The sequence below is a fragment of the Amblyomma maculatum genome, chromosome 11, assembly GCF_055883805.1.
Source record: "Amblyomma maculatum isolate TAMU_Amacu chromosome 11, ASM5588380v1, whole genome shotgun sequence".
In the NCBI taxonomy this organism is placed as follows: Eukaryota; Metazoa; Arthropoda; class Arachnida; order Ixodida; family Ixodidae; genus Amblyomma; species Amblyomma maculatum.
Genome location: NC_139354.1, coordinates 67,707,175 through 67,724,706, shown reverse-complemented (window position 1 = coordinate 67,724,706; position 17,532 = coordinate 67,707,175). Strand labels below are relative to the sequence as shown.

Here is a 17,532-nt window from a genome sequence, read left to right as displayed (position 1 = left end):
TTTATTGTTAGCCACCGGACTTGGCTCACGCTTGTAAAGCAAGTTGCCCTGCCTGTCTATATATTTTAACATGCCTTTTCTCACATCGTCACCCATCATAATCTTCTTTCTTCTCTCCTTCCCCTTCAATGCAGAGTACCAGGCCAGATTTTAGTCAATTCAGCCAACCTCTCTGCCCTTCTTTCCAATAAACACATCTCTGCATCTATTATGAACCCCTGCAGCTAATCCCGACCTTAATATCTGTGCAAGAGCAGGCCCGGTTTTGTGGACTGGTTCCTTACAGAGCAAATAAATTGACCTGTTTACAACGTATTCACCTGATAAACATCCCTTTTTTTAATATTGTGACCCTGTTTTTCATACATGATAAAAAGTCTAAACGTCGTTGCTATTCTGTGTCACCGCACATTCTCTTTTTCTGATATGGGCAGGAAATATGGATCGCTGCAAGGAAATTGTGAGAACGGTCATCCCCGCTTCCCCTGAAATTTTGATTTTATGTTTCCAACAGCCAATTTGTTACCATGTTTCAAAAATACCCACGAAACTGGAGATCCCAGTGAAGCTTCAAGTCATAAAAAGGAAATGACACTTCCCTTTCTTTTTGAATAATCGTTTCTCTAATGACGTCAGAGGTAGAGATCACATCGCCTAATTCCTGACATTCTGATACACAATCTCAGCCCGAATTGACTGCGTGATAGTAGAACAGGATGGCGTTCGTGGTTAGTCAATCTAGGGCTTGTTTCCAGAAAACAGCTGAACAGGAACGCAGTGATCGGTGTTTATTTTTAACAAAGCGCCGGAGACGTTGGCGTGAAGCACCCCTGTTATGTCCGCTCCTCACGTCTGTGTCCGTTGAATCATGTTAAACATGGTCACTAAGCAATTCGCCTGAGCCTACAATTTAAGAGTTGAAGCAAGATTGGGGGTCAAAGAAATTATTTTGTTGCATATCTCAATATTCACGAAAAGAGTAGCCCAGTGAGCTTTTCAATCGATGTTAACACACCTGCTTCTGTGGTTTAAACTGATATGGCAACATAACAAAATTTTCCTAAAAGTAACACCAAAGATTCGGACGCCCACAAGTTCCCTATCTATGTCCCTATAAGAACATTCTACCCTCCTCGTGGAAACAGATGTGGTGATGTCTACAATATTAGACGTAGTGGCTCCTAAAATATTCAAAATATTCTTCGAGCACATGGTTGCTGCAATGATTCTTTAGGCACTGCTGCATTACTTGTAGCGAAATTTATTTTTCAATAGATTCTTTTTGCAACGTAGATAATTTAATGCCGAAATTCCCGCTTGCCTAATAGCTATATAATAGGTATCCGACCTATAAAATGGAAATTGCCGGTTGGCTCTCATTACCCGCAAAAATATGCATGACTATCATGATCAGACCAATTTTATTTTGTGCATTGTGAATATAAAGCTGCTCAATATTTTATTACAGATTTATTTGAAAAGATTTTAAAGTATATATACTAAATGGCTAGCTACGGCTGCTGGCGACACTAGCAGTTGGTAATATTCAAATTGCGCTTTTCTTGAGTGTTTAAAGATGATGAACTCTGCTAAGCGTTTGGCGTTCTTCCTAATCCTTTTCGTTGCTGAGTTAAAGTAAGTAAGAACCCATTTTAAAACCTTTAAGGCACTCGTTATTGTCGCTTGTCCCCCTGCATTTCCTCTACATTCATTGGAGGTTGCAAACGTACAAAATACACTGAGCTATTGAATAGTGTAAATCAATAAAAAAATTCATTATTCATGCAACGGTAATGTTTACCCTTCGAGTGGTTGGTGTGTTGCGTATGTTTTCTTTTTATTTGATTCCCTAACTAGGTGAGCTAAAGCTGATAAATTTAGTGCTGGTATTCGAAACAGGTAAACTTAGGCTACGTAATAGATGCGAAAAGGGTGTTGAAAGCAGGTTTGTTTCATTGCGACTCATTTTGAATTTGCATCTAATATAAAGTTTCATATAGGTGTAATATGCAGTCGCCGATTCATAAATTACGGTATATCACTACTACTTGATGGATAACAAGCCAACGGCCTAATTTCACAACCACAACAAACCACGAACCAATAGTCTGCCTCTTGTGAACGCATTGTTAGCCCGGGGGGGGGGGGGGGGGGGGGGGGGTGCAACGACACCACGAAGCCCTGAACACACATAAGCCAGAGTCTTACACATGGCTAAATGCTGGACGCTGATTTCAAAGTAGAGGTATTGGTTTCAGGGCACGTATTGAGTGCCCGCATTCGGCCACCTAATTACTGCACACTTTATGGTGCGAATCATCATACAAGCGTGTAAAGTGAAATAAAACAAACTTGTCTCATTCGGTTTAAGTGGTTTAACGTCTCAATGCTAATCAGGCTATTAAGGGTGCATTTTACAGATCTCAGGATTAGTTCGGCTGCATGGATCTCTTTTAACGTGCGCTAGAATGCCTCAGAAGAATGACGGGTTATATTTTACCGAGTTTCGGCCAAAACAGGACCCGAAGTCCGGTATACTGGGTTTGAAGTTTTTCGCTATAACCACTGACGCGCGAGCTATGAACAAATCTGTGATAAAGCGCAGAAGTTGTCCCCGATGTTTCGCTCTACGGAGGGAATAGAATGGCTAATTGGCATTGTTGGTGCTCAAGGTGCCTACGCATCATCTTCAATTTCTCTGCCAGCATCCCAGTGAACAACTTTTTGATGCCAAATACGTTAGCATCAAAAATGGGCTCGCGAGAAAATTCGAAATATTTATTTAAGGCAGCGCGAGAAAAGAATTGTATTACAAGAAAAAAGCAGTAAAATGTTTAGTTTAACTGGCCAATGAAGCGATTCAGCACTTAGAAACTTCAATTTCGGGCATTTTTCTTTCTTGGACTACAACGCCACCACCTGCGCTATTTCGTTCTCTTTTCTGAAGACCCATCATGCGGCATCATATGCGGTTGTCTATAACTTAAAACGTATCGTACAGCCTATCTTCATGCAGAAACTGTAACGGGATCTGGATGTTAGCATTGTTCGTTAACCATGCGATAAGGCTGTCCTCCTCAGTACCTCTACTACGAGTATTTACAATACCAACCTGTCGTCTGCTTTCTGATCTCTGCATTCCTGGAAACCTCATAAAAAAGACAATCAATGTCAACTTTGGGGGCATTCTACTTTATCAATTCAAGAATATATAATATGCCTGCAATGTAAACCCTTCTAGCCAACTCGTCCGTGCTCATAAAATGGCTCGTTACACGCTCAAAATCTTGTTCCTTATGAATAGCAGGCAAACAACTTTTACTAAGCATCGGCAAAGCAAAACAAAAGAACAGCCGCAGCCTGTGATGCAAAACTGTTTCATTCAAGTGTTTTGTCAACAAATGATGTGCGGCTTATAGAATTGACGTAAAACGTGATAGAGTTTGATAGCAACAATCACTTTGTTTCAGTAAAATCTACTGGTGTGCACATTGCCAACCATCTGGAAGGCAAGTATTTCTTGCGCTCTTATGAGTTTCGAATTTCGTATGTTGTTCTCTGTAACTTAATTTCAGTCATTTATAAAATTATACTGCCTCAACCGGAAGCTCATTTGCGTGAAACATTGCGTAAACCTTGGGCATATTTATTTTGGCCAGTTTGTGGCCTAGTATGCTTGACACAGGTGCTTGCCTGGTTTGTTCAGGCATGATGCGAAATCGGAACTATTTTGATAAAATTAAAAGGGAGTTAGAATTCAACGCCAAATTTCATACCAAGGGCGGTGGAGGCCACATCTAGCCTCATCACGAAAATATATCATTCTTGCCTCAACGCCGTGTAGCCGCGGCGTTTTCCTCCAGCGACGAGAGATGGCGCCGCAACTACACTGAAGCAAAGGGCATTATGGGGGTAAAACAGATATGAAGTACTTAAATGTATTTGTTAAGAAATAAAGGTGCCATGGCTTACCTTTGGGAACACGGTTTTGTGCTTAAGGGACGAAATCCAGTCAGGGTTAGAAATAAATATCAGCGGGAGAGATAGTACGGAGCCCACGGCAAACCTTCAAACTAAGTAGTACAGGGAGACATGGGCAAGGCGTCTTTCAAGGCACGAGAGGTTCAGAGCGAAATATTGTAAGAATAACACCTCAGGAAAATGGAAGACAATATATGTACAGCTAACGTATTATGGCGAAAGCCTTTAAGCTCTCATTGTTGCCAGCAGGATATGTCGGCAGAGGGTGTCACGCTTTCGAGAACGAGAGTTAAAATTAAATTAATAAATCCTGTCTCCCCTGGGAATCGAACCTCTATCCCTTGGACCCTCAGCCGAGCGCTTTACCACTGCGCCACGACCCAGATCATTTTTTCTTTATTGCCTGGCTTTGGCACACGACATAACACGAAAGGAAACTCCGACCAAAACATGAAAAAGACACACGAGGCAATGTATGTACATGAATGAATGTCATGATCAGCCAGCGTTAGACTTGCCTCGTCGCATTAAAACTCGGGACGTTCTGCACCTGTTTTTTTGATAGCAATAAACCACTCCATACTCTCCCGAAAATAAATTCGAGCAGGTCTTACATTCCTGTCAGGGTGATAGCCTGCCATTCTAGAGCGCCATATGCAGTGGAGGCCCATAAGCATAATTACGTCAAATGGAACCCCATCCTCATTCTCTATGCTTAAATATCGAATGCCGAGCGAGTCTAGTCGAAAATCCTTCTTTATGATCTGTTGTAATACATCCTAAAAATAAACCCGTCCCAATATTGTGAAAAAACATGATCTATTGTTTCTGGCTGCTTACAGACTAAACAATGTGCACCCCACTGTAAAAACTCCCCTTCCCTCCAAAACACTTTTTACTAGTAATGTTCCTGTATGTAATTTTAAACACAAAAGTCTGAGCTCATGGCGGCACTTGCATTTTCTTAACTCTCATTAATACATCTGTACTAGGACCTCCACTGTATATGGATGGCCCTGTACTAAGGTTTCGGAAAGACAATATCACACAGATCGCTGTACAACTTTTTTCTATTTACACCAAACAAATATTCCAGAGACAAAAGCGCTGAAAGAAATCTAACACTCTCTATGACCTCCCTGTAATATCCACAAATCCCACACGCTACTTCTTTAGTAGAGACAACAAATTCCAGCAACAGACGCCGCACACCTACCTTGGCAGACGGTGAGCAAGAATGGGTCGGAAACGTCGCGAAAAATTTAAAATCGATTCATCACCTGGAGTAAAAAGAGAAGCCGAGCCCCAAACTCCCATCTTCATTTCCATTCCGCCACCTAAATGAAAACGACAAAAATCCTCTTATGTTCTTGTAAGTTTACACGCGTACAATGCAACACGTACCATAGCTTGCTGATGAAAAAATATTACATACTGTAACTCTGGCGAAAATGGATATGTTGGTGCCTTTCCACTTCTCTGCTTCCTCAGGTTGTTCTTGCGTCTTCCCTTTCCAATATTGCTGGCTTTGGAGATAACAATCCAGCTCGTTACCAAAGTACTTGGTCGGGGTCTTCGCCCACATCATATTAGCAAAGTGGTCAGGCTCTGATCGCCACTGTCCTTGCCATAAACCAAGACGCTTGGCCCAGTTCCCCCTACTACCGGTAATATGGGAAAACTGACGGACACATTTGAAAGCCTCCGGTACGCCTTCCTGGTGAACCGTAAAAACAGCATCGTCGTCCGCGTACGCCAACGACTTCACCTCGGCTGCGTGTAACATAAATCCATTAATGATGTTTTTTCACTATTTTTATACAAAAGGTCTCAATGTAAATACAAAACAAAAGAAGGCTAAGGGGGCACCGCTGCCTCACCGAACGCGGAACGCTAATGGGGGCCCCCGTACTCTTGTTTACGATCAATCTTGTGCAGTTTTGGTACGCCAGGGCCACGCCCTTACAGGTAACTGAACCAACGTTCACACGATCCAAAATGGACTGAAAAATTTCGTGAGAAACACAGTCAAATGCTTTTTCGAAGTCGATCTGGGGCATGACTACGCGACCATGCATTCGTCGATCCCGAATCGAGAGGTAATACTTACAAATTAGTGTCAGTATCTTTTTCAGACCACGGTTTAGTTGAATGCTCCAAAGGGATTGAAAAGCCAGGGAATTATGTTTCGTGGGAAGTTTGTAAATCCAGTAAAGTAATAAGGGGGTAAAGTAGACTCCGTAAAAAGCATACATATATGGCAACAGTGAGAGCTCTGTAAAGAAACTTTAAATATCCAAGCAATAAATAGGGATACCTGTATACGGTTTGAATAAAAACAAAGAGACGCAGCTAAGGGCACTGCTACTTATGTTGCTTCAACAGGAATCTCGTGCGCCAGGGAAATGGATGGAAGATATAAGGAAAATAAAACAAAAACAAGAATTAATGGAAGAAGAACGGTATTGGGGGGCATTAATGAGGGAAAGGGCAGAGGACGCCGCAACCGGGGAAGCGCCATCAAAGGGAGCACTAGGGTTGGAAACGCAAATGCTGAAAGAAACCACGCAGACAATGATCACATCCATGCGGCTTTCAGTGAACATTACCAGGCGCTTTTCGCGTCGTATGAAGTAGACACTAGCACATTCAAAGATCAGTTTCTGGAGCTGACACCACGCTTCGACGATGAGGTAAAAGATCGATTAGAACTAGACATAAGTGAGACAGAAGTCGAGCATGTAATTGACAGTTTAAACCACGGTAAATTACCGGGCCAGATGGGTTCAGCGTGGGCTTTTACAAACAATTCAAGCATGAAACTACTCCTATCTTGAACATGATTTTTAACGATGCTGCGCCCCGGATTGTGAAACCCTCTTCCTAATTCCTCTTTTCTACCGTGAGGTTGATAGCGGGATCCCGCGAGTGACAGATACTGTGCCTTTCCTTTCGTGTAAACGAATATTAGAACGCCGGTGAACTTTGATGCGTTCAATGAAACGTGTTCGACAAGGGGCGCGCGATGTACCATCACGACAGGTCATGACGCCACCAGGCGATTCATGCATATACGAAGCTGATCCCGCCGGGCGTCCGATCCAGGAGTCCGTGAGGCGGTCGTTATTTGCCCTTCCTCGAACGCCGCACCACACAGCAAACAGAAGCAGACCCAGGTGTATAGAAGGCGTTAGTACAACAAGTATCAGAGGCGTTTGAAATTTATTTATAGGATAGAGAAGGCGCAGCATCTGTCACAATTCTCCACAGACACGTATACCACGCCGTAAAGGAAGAGAGGAAGATAGGAGGGAAAGAAGACAGGGAGATAGAGGTGCCGTAGTGGATGGCTACGATCCACCGCGCTATGACTTTCGCCTCATCGCACTTTAGCGGTCCAAGTGCCCTCTAGGATTTTTTAATGCTTATACCGAAATGTTATTAACTCACAGTGGGCGAAAAGGACAAGAAAACTAACCAGTAAGTTTGCAGGAAGGCAGGATGAAAAATAAACATTAAACGGCAGGCAAACAACACAGAAGCTAAAAGTGGAATGATTCAAAAGAAAATAAGGCGACACTAGACATATGAAGAAAATTAAAACTGAGATTAAGAAGGGAACCTTCTGTGACAACTCAAGAGGCAGCGGCATTGTTTTTTTAAGCTAGATCCGGATGTCTTAGAACCCGAGGCTACAGAAGGAAGTTTAGTCAAGAAGATTGAACTTGTGCCATGTGCGGTAGATGCCCAGAAGCAATTGAGCATATCATACTGGAGTTTGGCAGTATCCAGCTAGATGTCGATGTGGACTTAGTCGCTTTAGCCGAGGCCCTGTGGTTTAGAGGTAACAAAGGGAGCGTGAACGAATCGGCGGTAGAAGTAAGCAAGAGACATGTGGAAGATTGGCGGATAAATAGCAGAGATGGGACGCGTGAAAGCTAAATCGAAATGAAACACGCGTATTCAAGATAACCCGGTTCTAAAAGGAAAGTCACTAAAGGTGACGGATTATATCAGCTGAAACATAAAAAAGGATGGTTGAGCATGGTGGTGACTATCACCACCCCATTTCAAAGAGGACACTCCTAACAGCTATTCATCGATCCAGCTATAAAATTTGCTTTGACGTTTTCGCCTCCCTCAATCTCACTGCAGCGGTTTCAGATTTCTGAGTATGCGGAACCAATCCCGTTAAGCGCCATTGTCATACTTACTACGCAACAAAAGGGTCAACGATAAGCAAGATTCTTGCGCGGTTTCACCTAAGAGGAGCGCTTGAAGCGGGGCCTAAAGGTTCCGAAAAAGTAGCAGAACACTGTATTTGCGGATGTTCTTTTAAATCATGACATCTATGGAAAGGAGTCAGTTATACTACTTTCTTTTAGAATGTACCGTAAATGATGATAGTTTTATATAAGAAAAGCGCCGCCCTCTATCCACGATATAGCGCAACCAAAGTATGGGTGGGCTCTTCTTTGTTTCCACTAGCAAGACTAAAAGTACGATATCCAGTAGCCACTGTTTCATTAAGCCCTATTGTCGATTATGGTTTCGCTGCGATGTTTGCTCTTTTATTCTGAATCCATCACATATTTCTTCGGAATCGGGCTCAGGATTGAGATTACCGCATTCTTCCCTCAGCTCATCGTTGTCGTTAAGATCACGTCGTCATCCTGAGGAAATCGATAGTGTAGTTAGATTATGTAAGCCGTACCCATTACTGTCTCGTTCGAAATCCGGCTTGACTTGGGAATATAATGGAAGTATGTTCTTGCCATTGATCTGGTGCAAACGGATGACCTCGATATCCTTTCTATTAGCGCAGAAATAGATAATGTACACAAAAACGGAGACTGTCATCAACGCTATTTATAAATTAAATAACATAGCGTCGGAGCGCGCAAGAACGCGTCCACATTGGCTTTCACTGTGTAATAGGCGCCTATAATAAAATAGCCAAATTTCGAAAGGAGCTTTTCTGGATCGTTTAACGGCAAACGAAAAACGTTTCCTTTATATTGCTCAAAACTGCGATTAACAGGATAAGGAAAGGGGAGCTCGCATGAGTGGAAGCGGTTATGGAATATTTTAAGGCGGAGGCCTTTAACAACTCGTAAGTGGCGTCCGCAAAATGTTCATGCAGAAACTGATCGAGATATCTCCGCGGGATTCCCCGGGATATCGGTAGGTCTACTGTATATAGTGACCGATAGTTATAGTTAATGATGCATAATAATAATCACTAATGAGAAAGAGAGAGAAATGGAGTCTCTCTCAACTCTTTCTCTCTCTAGAGAGAGAGGGAGAACTCTGTCACACAAAGAGAGCAAGGCGATTTTCTGGAGAAAAAGCATACTGTCGCTCTCATTCTCTTCTTCTTTATTTTCCTCCTTCCTCTCCTTCTAACTTCTCCTCACTCTCTTTCTTTTGATAGAGTGAGAGAGAGGACAAGTTCCTTTCCGACTTTCTCTCTCTAGTAGAGAGCACCCTCTTACTCTACTCTATCTCGGAGTAGAGAAAGTGAGAGGGAGAGAATCTCTCAGATTTTCTCCCTGTAATATATAGATAGACTCTCTCACTCTCTCTCTCTCAGAGTAGAGAGTGATAGAGAAGAACGGAGTATCTTTTTGTCATTCTCTCTTTAGAGAGATATACTTTCTTACTATCTCTCTTACTCTCTCTCTCTCTCTCTCTCTCTCTCTCTCTCTCTCTCTCGAGGAATCAGAAGCGCTCCAAGGATCACTGCAGGACGGCCAAAATATTTTTGTCTAGCTGCGCGTAAGGTCACGCAAATGCTCTCCTGAAATTTTATGGTAAGCATAACGTCATGCAATGCAATATTTACCTTCTTCGTCCTGTATGCGGCGATGGATATCATGCTTGACCGCTTCAAGACAGCAGCTACACTAGAAAAAGAAATGAGAGAGAGAAGAGAGAGAAACAACTTTTATTGCCAAAAGAGTAATCATTAAGGCATTAAGGAAATGAAATGTTTCCACAATGCCAAAACATACATCTTCTATGCGTACAATGTTATTCGCTTTTGCAATTATAAAGTGGAGAATTGAAAGGAACGCCAAACACATCTATAACCCTATGCAAAGAAGCATTCACTGTAGTTTTGGGTTCATGCACTCTTCGGCAGATCGCCAATTTCTAATTGTTATTTATTATCTGTCGAGATTATCTGCATTCACTGTAGTCCTGGGTTCATGCACTCTTCGGCAGATCGCGAATTTCTAATTGTTATTTATTATCTGTCGAGATTATGCGTCCGTGTACCTGGGATGTCTGATATAAATGCACCTTCTACGGAGTAGCTATTCCGCTGCTCCCCCCCCCCCCCCCCGTTCTTTGTGGGTCTCGATCGATAAATGCCAATTTTTTTAGTGTGGTAGTCATCTTTATTGATTATCTGGGTTATAAATATGTTTCTTTGTGGCGTAAGCCCTTAGGTTGCCAAGTATAGCTCTCTACAACGCCAACCTTATACAATGACAAACGAGGAAAAATACTGAGAGGAAAAACAATCCTTTTTAGTATTCAGGTAAAGTCTGCTCAAGTGCATATTCGTGGGAACTAGAGTGAAAACTACAGCTTTGTGTAGCACTAATCCGTTATTCGGATCTCCAATATGCAAAACTGCGCAGTGCAACTTGAAGCTCTTAAGGATGGAGGTAGCACAGCATGAATATTTCTCTCAGTACGACAGCCCGTATCCCGGCCTGCGGCATTGTCTTTTTCCTTCTTTCTAAGTTGTTATCATACATTAGTAATCCGACTGCATGAAAAGCAGTTCCTCTATGTAGCCAGTCAACGAGCAACTTCAGAACCTACACCACAGTGCAGCAGAGAGAGTTTTATTCGGAACTATTATGCAGTACGATAAGGTTAAATGCACGTTGCCGAGGCACCATGAGGTAGGAAGCAATAAAGATCTTTAAGTCATCGTTTAAATTTCATGCATTTTTTATCTAACATCCGTGGTACACTAGCGGTGAAAGTAGGGACTTGGTAGCATTTTGATTTTCTCTATTTACTTGTACTCAAAACGGAGATGTAAAATGTCTGGTTGTGATCTCCAAGGTTCCCTCCTCAGTGCTGACCCTATAAAGACGTCAAAAATGGCTGAGCCCGATGAATGCGGCACTAGCACTCTTTAACGAGCCACAACATACATCTATTATCATTTTTCATTTCCTGCTGTCTGTGCTCTGTTTTGTTTGCATTTTGATATTACTGATCACTGTAATAATTAGTTTTTAATCCACTCCTGCTTAGGCCTCACGGCCTGCAGTATGTAATAAATAAATAAATAAAATAAAAAGGTGTAGTCAAATTCTGTCCTTGAATCACGTCGTTCTTATAGTAGGAGGCTCGTATTTTTAAAACGTGAGTGTATACGCTGGAACGAAAACGCCTTTCTTTCCCGGTCGTCTTCTGGAGTTTGACTTTGTATTCTGAGAAAGTTTCGAAAGGAATCAACACTTGCGATTTCGTATTGAACACTCTTAGAAGCGGGAAGCTAAACACATTACGCACATAGAAATTTAAGCAATGGGACGTGTAGATCACATTTACGTTTAAAATAGGGCTTAAAGAAAGAATTGATAGTGCCTTAAGGAATATGCAAATGAACCTGTTTGAAAAACTTAGTTAACAAGGATAATTGGATGTATTACAGACTATTTTTGCATAATTATGGGTCTGCTCATCATTTGAAAATTTTACAAAAACGATGAAAATAAAAAGACCAAAAAAGACGTTCAAAGAGAACTGAAAATTTTGAGGAAGGTGACATTGTCTAAATAACTCAAGCTTTCATTCTGACTGTCGTTTAATTTGTGAGAGGTACGAAAAAAAGCAAATTGAGGCAATTAATGTTTGCTTCTTGGTTGGATTTTCTTTACTCAGAAAAAGCTGTTCATGAATCTCATTCAATACGAGAAATATAATTTAATCTAATGTAAAAAAAGCTGACCTATGTTCTTGCTCTGTTAACATAATATTGCCAACCGCATTTTACTCGTCTCCGCAGTATCGCTTTTTAAACCTCTTCTCTATTCATTTCATATGAGCCGAATGCCAGTTCAGCCGCGTTGCAAATGAAGACACTCGTAGCATCAGTCTTAAGGAAAATCATGCGCTGTTTACTTGACGCCCACCAATGCGCACTCACCGCAGTTTATTACAAGTCATCATGGAAAGATGGAGATGTGTGTCTTAGATATTCTTATTAAACATTCGTAATCTCCGGTTAGAATAGTTAGTTATCAAGTGTGCGGGGCAGAACAGAAAGAAAGAACAGGCATGGAAGTCGTTTGGTAGGGCATTGATTTGGTTCTCAGACCATTGCTGCGTCGAGAACTTTCAGTTGACGACCATAAAAACGCATTAACATTTTGCGTTCGTATGGTGCGCTGGCGCATGGTAATGAATCAAAGGATAGCTAATGCATGTCTTAAACGTGACACGGAGCAGTGACAGAGTAATGGAACTGCGCTGTGAATGGCTATAAAATATAGTCATATGCACAAGATCCTAACGCCTTTTACATCCTTTGCTTACTTTCTCCTTAGGCCCGGGTTTAATCCAGTTCATTTACCTAGACAAAGCATCCGTTTATGTCCTGGAGTGGTAAGTCTACAGTTTACCTTTATAGATATAAACTTGAGACGTTGGCAGTTTCTTAAATCCGCTTCTGCACCTGACCGCAACAATATTAGGATAATGAAACACACATTCATCATGGCTGGAAATTTCATTAGTGATTGCAAAGGCTCAGCAATGAAGTTCAAGAGGCCATAACGAAGGACGACACGAAAAAGTTGTCAGTGCGGTACATACATGTCGGGCGTTTGTCTTGAAAAGTGGGGAACATTAACAGTTAGAAGGGCACGGAAAATCAGCTTGTAGCGTCGTTCATTGTGCAGTTGGCTTTATTTCGGTTTACACAGCTAGTTAAATGTTCGAAAGCGGAATAGAATATCAGGGACGCCTTAATGAAGCCACTTTCGAACATTCAACAATTCGGACACATTTAACATTGACAGGCAGTTATCAGTACACCGGTGTCTTCCGTTTACCCTTAATTGCCGGGGCCGGCTCGTAGGTTTACATTCGAACGACCTAACCATTGATATGTCAAGGTGGGTTTTATGCAGATGCGATGTAAACAATTTATGCATAGAAAACAAAAACCCAGCGAGATAAAAGCAATGCGATTTTGCTTAGGTTATCAGGCCTATGAACATTAACTCGCCTTAACCATCGAGCTTCCTCCGAGCCGATTTCTGTGCACGACCTTCTTCAGTCTATACAGCTGCAAGGAACTTCGACAAAAGCAGTTTTCCTGAACCGGACAGTGCACTTGGCTTTCTCGGCTTCCTGCTGACGTACCTGGCAGCGCCCTTATCGTCCATACCTCCTTGAGCTGTTTGACTTCTTCAGCAGATAGGCCGCCATTTCCAGCCTTGAACAAATTAATAAACGACTATAAGACGACTTCGAACTCATGAACTCACAGAGCGAGTTTCTTTTGGTAGATCGTCTTCATTCGGTGACCACCCTCCAAAAGCATATACCTTGTCCCGTTTCCCGCTACCACGCAGAAATAGCCAGCCTCTGAGCAATCAAAATTCCTGCGCCGTCTGCCGCCATCAGGTACATGCCTTCTCAAAAGCGCAAGGATCCTTGGATTATGGCTGTTCTCGACTTGCTATCCGACCTCTCGGTGGTTCCACTATCGCGAACACTGCGTTGTCAAGCTTCGCATTTTGACCTCTGAGACAACCTGTTTTACCATCGGAATTACCATTAGGATGAGCGCAAATGGCTCCTCTTCGTTTCTCGACACCTACTTGCCTATATTTGCTCATGCTTTCACACTGACATGCAATGCGGTCACGGAAGTCTTTTCAAGATATACACGCGCCTCCGGCTCCAATATTACTGGCGTGGCATATATACGTTTCTTGCAATGTACATGCGCTCGTGCGTTGACTGCCAATGCCGCAAGGTGCCCATTCACCGTACTTCTGAAGATTTGCAGCCACACCCTTCTCCGCCTTGCCCTTCGACCGCACAGGCATTTATATATCCGAGCCCTTCCCGTAGACGGAAGCTGGCAAACGATGGGTTATTGTTGCCGTATATCACCTGATGCGGTATGCTGAAACCGCTGCTCTCCCGGCTGCGAGAGCCCCGGATGCGGCATCTATTGTTCTGCGGCGGTTCATTTTTAGACACAGCGCCCGTCGGGAGAAGCTCAGCAGCCGAGGCCGCGACCGAATAATTCAAGCTCTCTTTCGAGAGTGCAACGTAACTCATTGAACTTGCACTGCATACCATCGTTAAACAAACGCCTTCACTGAGCATTGTAACAAAATTCTGGGTGATATTCTAGCTATATACCGATTTTTCCAAAAGTAACCAGGCAGCATGTTTTGATTCTCGCTTGTCTCCTAAAGCCAAAGTTAATTACCAGACGACCACAACTTGTTAAGAAGTGAGAACAGGAACTCATCTTTCCCTTGCCCAGATTTACAGCTTCAGAAGTGGTACGAATTCAGTACTACCCTGCTGAGAAGCGGCACACGCAGCCTGGTTACCTTCGGCAAAGGCGGCACGTCAGCTCGAATCACACAAACTGCAACCTGATTATTCCCTACATTACATACGCTTACAATACTGCCACACAATCTACTACACGTTTTTCTCCTTTCTTCCATCTTTATGGTCGACATCCCATCATCCCCATCGACTCCGTGCTAATTTACCACACTGACACTTCTGAGTGCACCACTGTTTCGCTAGCTGTCAAGTAGGCAGAATATTGTCGCCAGATCGCACGGCCCTCACGACGGCTATCCAATGCCCCCAGCAAGCTCTCAACAAACAATCCACCTTCCTTGCCTTTCACACCTGGCTCAAGTCTGGCTATGGATACCTCCCAGTACCCGGGGCCACTCCAGGAAAGTTCATGCAAAATACAATGGTCCCTATCATATGTTGAAGTGGACATCACCTGCGCAGCACCTTATTGAGCCCCTAACGCTGTCTTCTAATCTTCGCCGACACGTCCGCGAAACAGTGCATGTCCGATGCCTCAAGCATCCCTATGTCCTATTGGTCTTGTCAGCCTCTCAAATCGCCGTGTTGTCTCTGTTTCTGACCGGGTGCCACAGTAAAGAACAAGGCGGCTTTACGCTTGAGCCACGTGGTCTTCCTTAAACTAGCTGGCGCCTGCCTGATCTCGCTGATTGGTGGCTGCTTTTATGCCTACTCCAGTGAACAACCTCTCAGAAATAAACCCACGCCTTACAAATATATTTCATTTTACCAGCATATCTACACAAATCACAAGAAAAAGCTCGACGTAATATTATAGCCGACCAAATTTGTGGAACATTTATAACAACAGCGTCCTTTGCACGGATTGGCATGCCTTGGATAAGGCGAGTTTGATAACGTCCGAGGGAAATTTAGAATTGTTTGTGTTTATTATCTATAGAAAAGGCAAAGTTACTATTTTTGATGTGTTCGGAGATTATAGCCTTTTCATACCTAACTATAATAGTTGGCCATCACGAGAGTTTCTGAAAAAAAAAAATACGACGGTGCGTATGTCGATGCTCAATTTACTTGTGTACACAATGAAGACCTTTAACTGATAATATTGACGAAAAGACGCTGTACTTACTGCGGTGAACGGTTCAAATGGGCAGATAAAATAGAAAAATGGATTAGATGGTTGGCATCATTGAGAACCGTATAGGGAGTGTTTGTTCTATGTTATGTGTAGGTGCGTCGTGTACAGGCCCATTAAGCACACCTTCTCCTGGTTTTCATGTTTATCTACTTAGGATGCGAATCAAATATACCCTGGCCCAGGCTTGGCCAGAGCCAGAGGCAAATAGATTTCGACCATGGCCGGCGAGGTGGGACCGCTACAGCCTGTCTAGCCAACCAGACTCCGTGGTCATATCTAGACAGGATCACGCCACTCTCTCCCAAGCTGGGAACCGCTCAGCGGCGAAAGCCGAACTGTGCGCACGTCACAATAATGCTAACGCAAGCTTTATCGAGGAATCGCATGGGTCGATTATGCTTTCTCTGTATAATTCACGCTCACTCTGTGTTTTTTGTCGCAGTGTCCTTCTGAAAGCTGGGGAAAACCATGCCACCCTGGGTGCACATGCCGGCGAAAGCTCCATGATCGTACCTTACCTCTTCTTTGCGTGCACAACGAATCTCCGCTTCCACACTTTATGGCATAAAGCTAATCATGCAGCATGACGCAACTCAGACTGCAGTTTTGGTGCCTAAAGGCTTTTGAATAAAAAGCAGAGTGTGGCCACGACATCAAAACATTCCTTTCAAACCTACACCTACGTTTCGGGAAAACATTACACTGAGCTAGAAACACTACAACAATATGAACTGATATGAATCGCTGACGGTAATTTTGAAGACGAAGACATCGGAAGGCTTAGTTACCATTTATTCAAATCGCTATTAAAACCATGCAATTTACGAGATGACTGGCTAAAGGCATACGGACAGGATAATCCACGTCCAGCTAAATCATGGTAAATGCTTTCAAAGCGCCATTGCGTCCGACCCGGGCACGCAATAATGCTAAGTGCCAAGTCGTGCTAAGCACCATCTCTGGGTGCCTCTGTGCTTGTATCACGTTGCCTCCGTATGCGCCTTCATCGGACGCAATGTTGCTTTGTAAGCAGCGGCCGCGTTATATCTAGAAATGGATGACCCCGTACATACACTCTTACCAATTTATTTCCCAAGATATTTGCAGCTTATGTTCAGGAAAAGGCATGTTAGATTAAAAACGAGGATCTCTTATTGAGAGCTATAATGCGACGACCTTCAGTAATCAGTAATGTTTTGTATGCCGACCAAGGGATGTGGCAGTTCTTAGCGTGACGCCACAGCCATCGTTGTCATGAAGTGCGCACAGTGCCGTGAGAGAGCTCCGGCCGCCAGCTGCAACTGCGCATTGATAGAAACAAATAGCTTTCTGGGCTCAGAATGCATACTATATGCTGACTGACATGGAGCTGAGCGTGCAACTGCTCATTTACAGGACCACACTGGGCTTCGTCGACAGCTGATAGCCGCCTATTCCCCGGAGCGTCCGAGACGAGAGCGGTCAGAGATCTGGTCGTGTCTGGCCCGTCGACAGCTATGTTAGCAGATGATGTGTAAAAAGGACAAATATAAGTAAATTTTCATAATGTAACAATGGGCAAAAAGGCAAACCAAACATTTACTGGACCCTAAAAATAATAACCAACTTAACAAATAAATAAAATGTATCTTCAAACCACGCAGAGACAATCGATGAGGAAGAAACCAACATAATAGACGGCGCATTCCTCCTCGTCCTTTGTTTTTTTGCGCGGTTTCAAATGTATTCTGATACTAACCACACACTAGCCCACCTGTCTCTGTTACACTTCAAAAAAAAATGCTGAAATTGCGCAGATGCAAAGCATTAGAGGCATATTAGAATATGCGTGTGTCATGCAG

General features: G+C 43.1%; 1 long non-coding RNA gene across 1 annotated transcript; it reads left to right on the top strand.

Moving 5' to 3' along the window:
- Positions 1-1,486: 1,486 nt before the first annotated feature.
- On the top strand, positions 1,487-16,342 carry LOC146174039 (uncharacterized). The gene is made up of 4 exons (XR_014701687.1): positions 1,487-1,635; positions 3,471-3,509; positions 12,561-12,618; positions 16,134-16,342. It is a non-coding gene; the product is annotated as an uncharacterized LOC146174039 (long non-coding RNA).
- Positions 16,343-17,532: the final 1,190 nt, after the last annotated feature.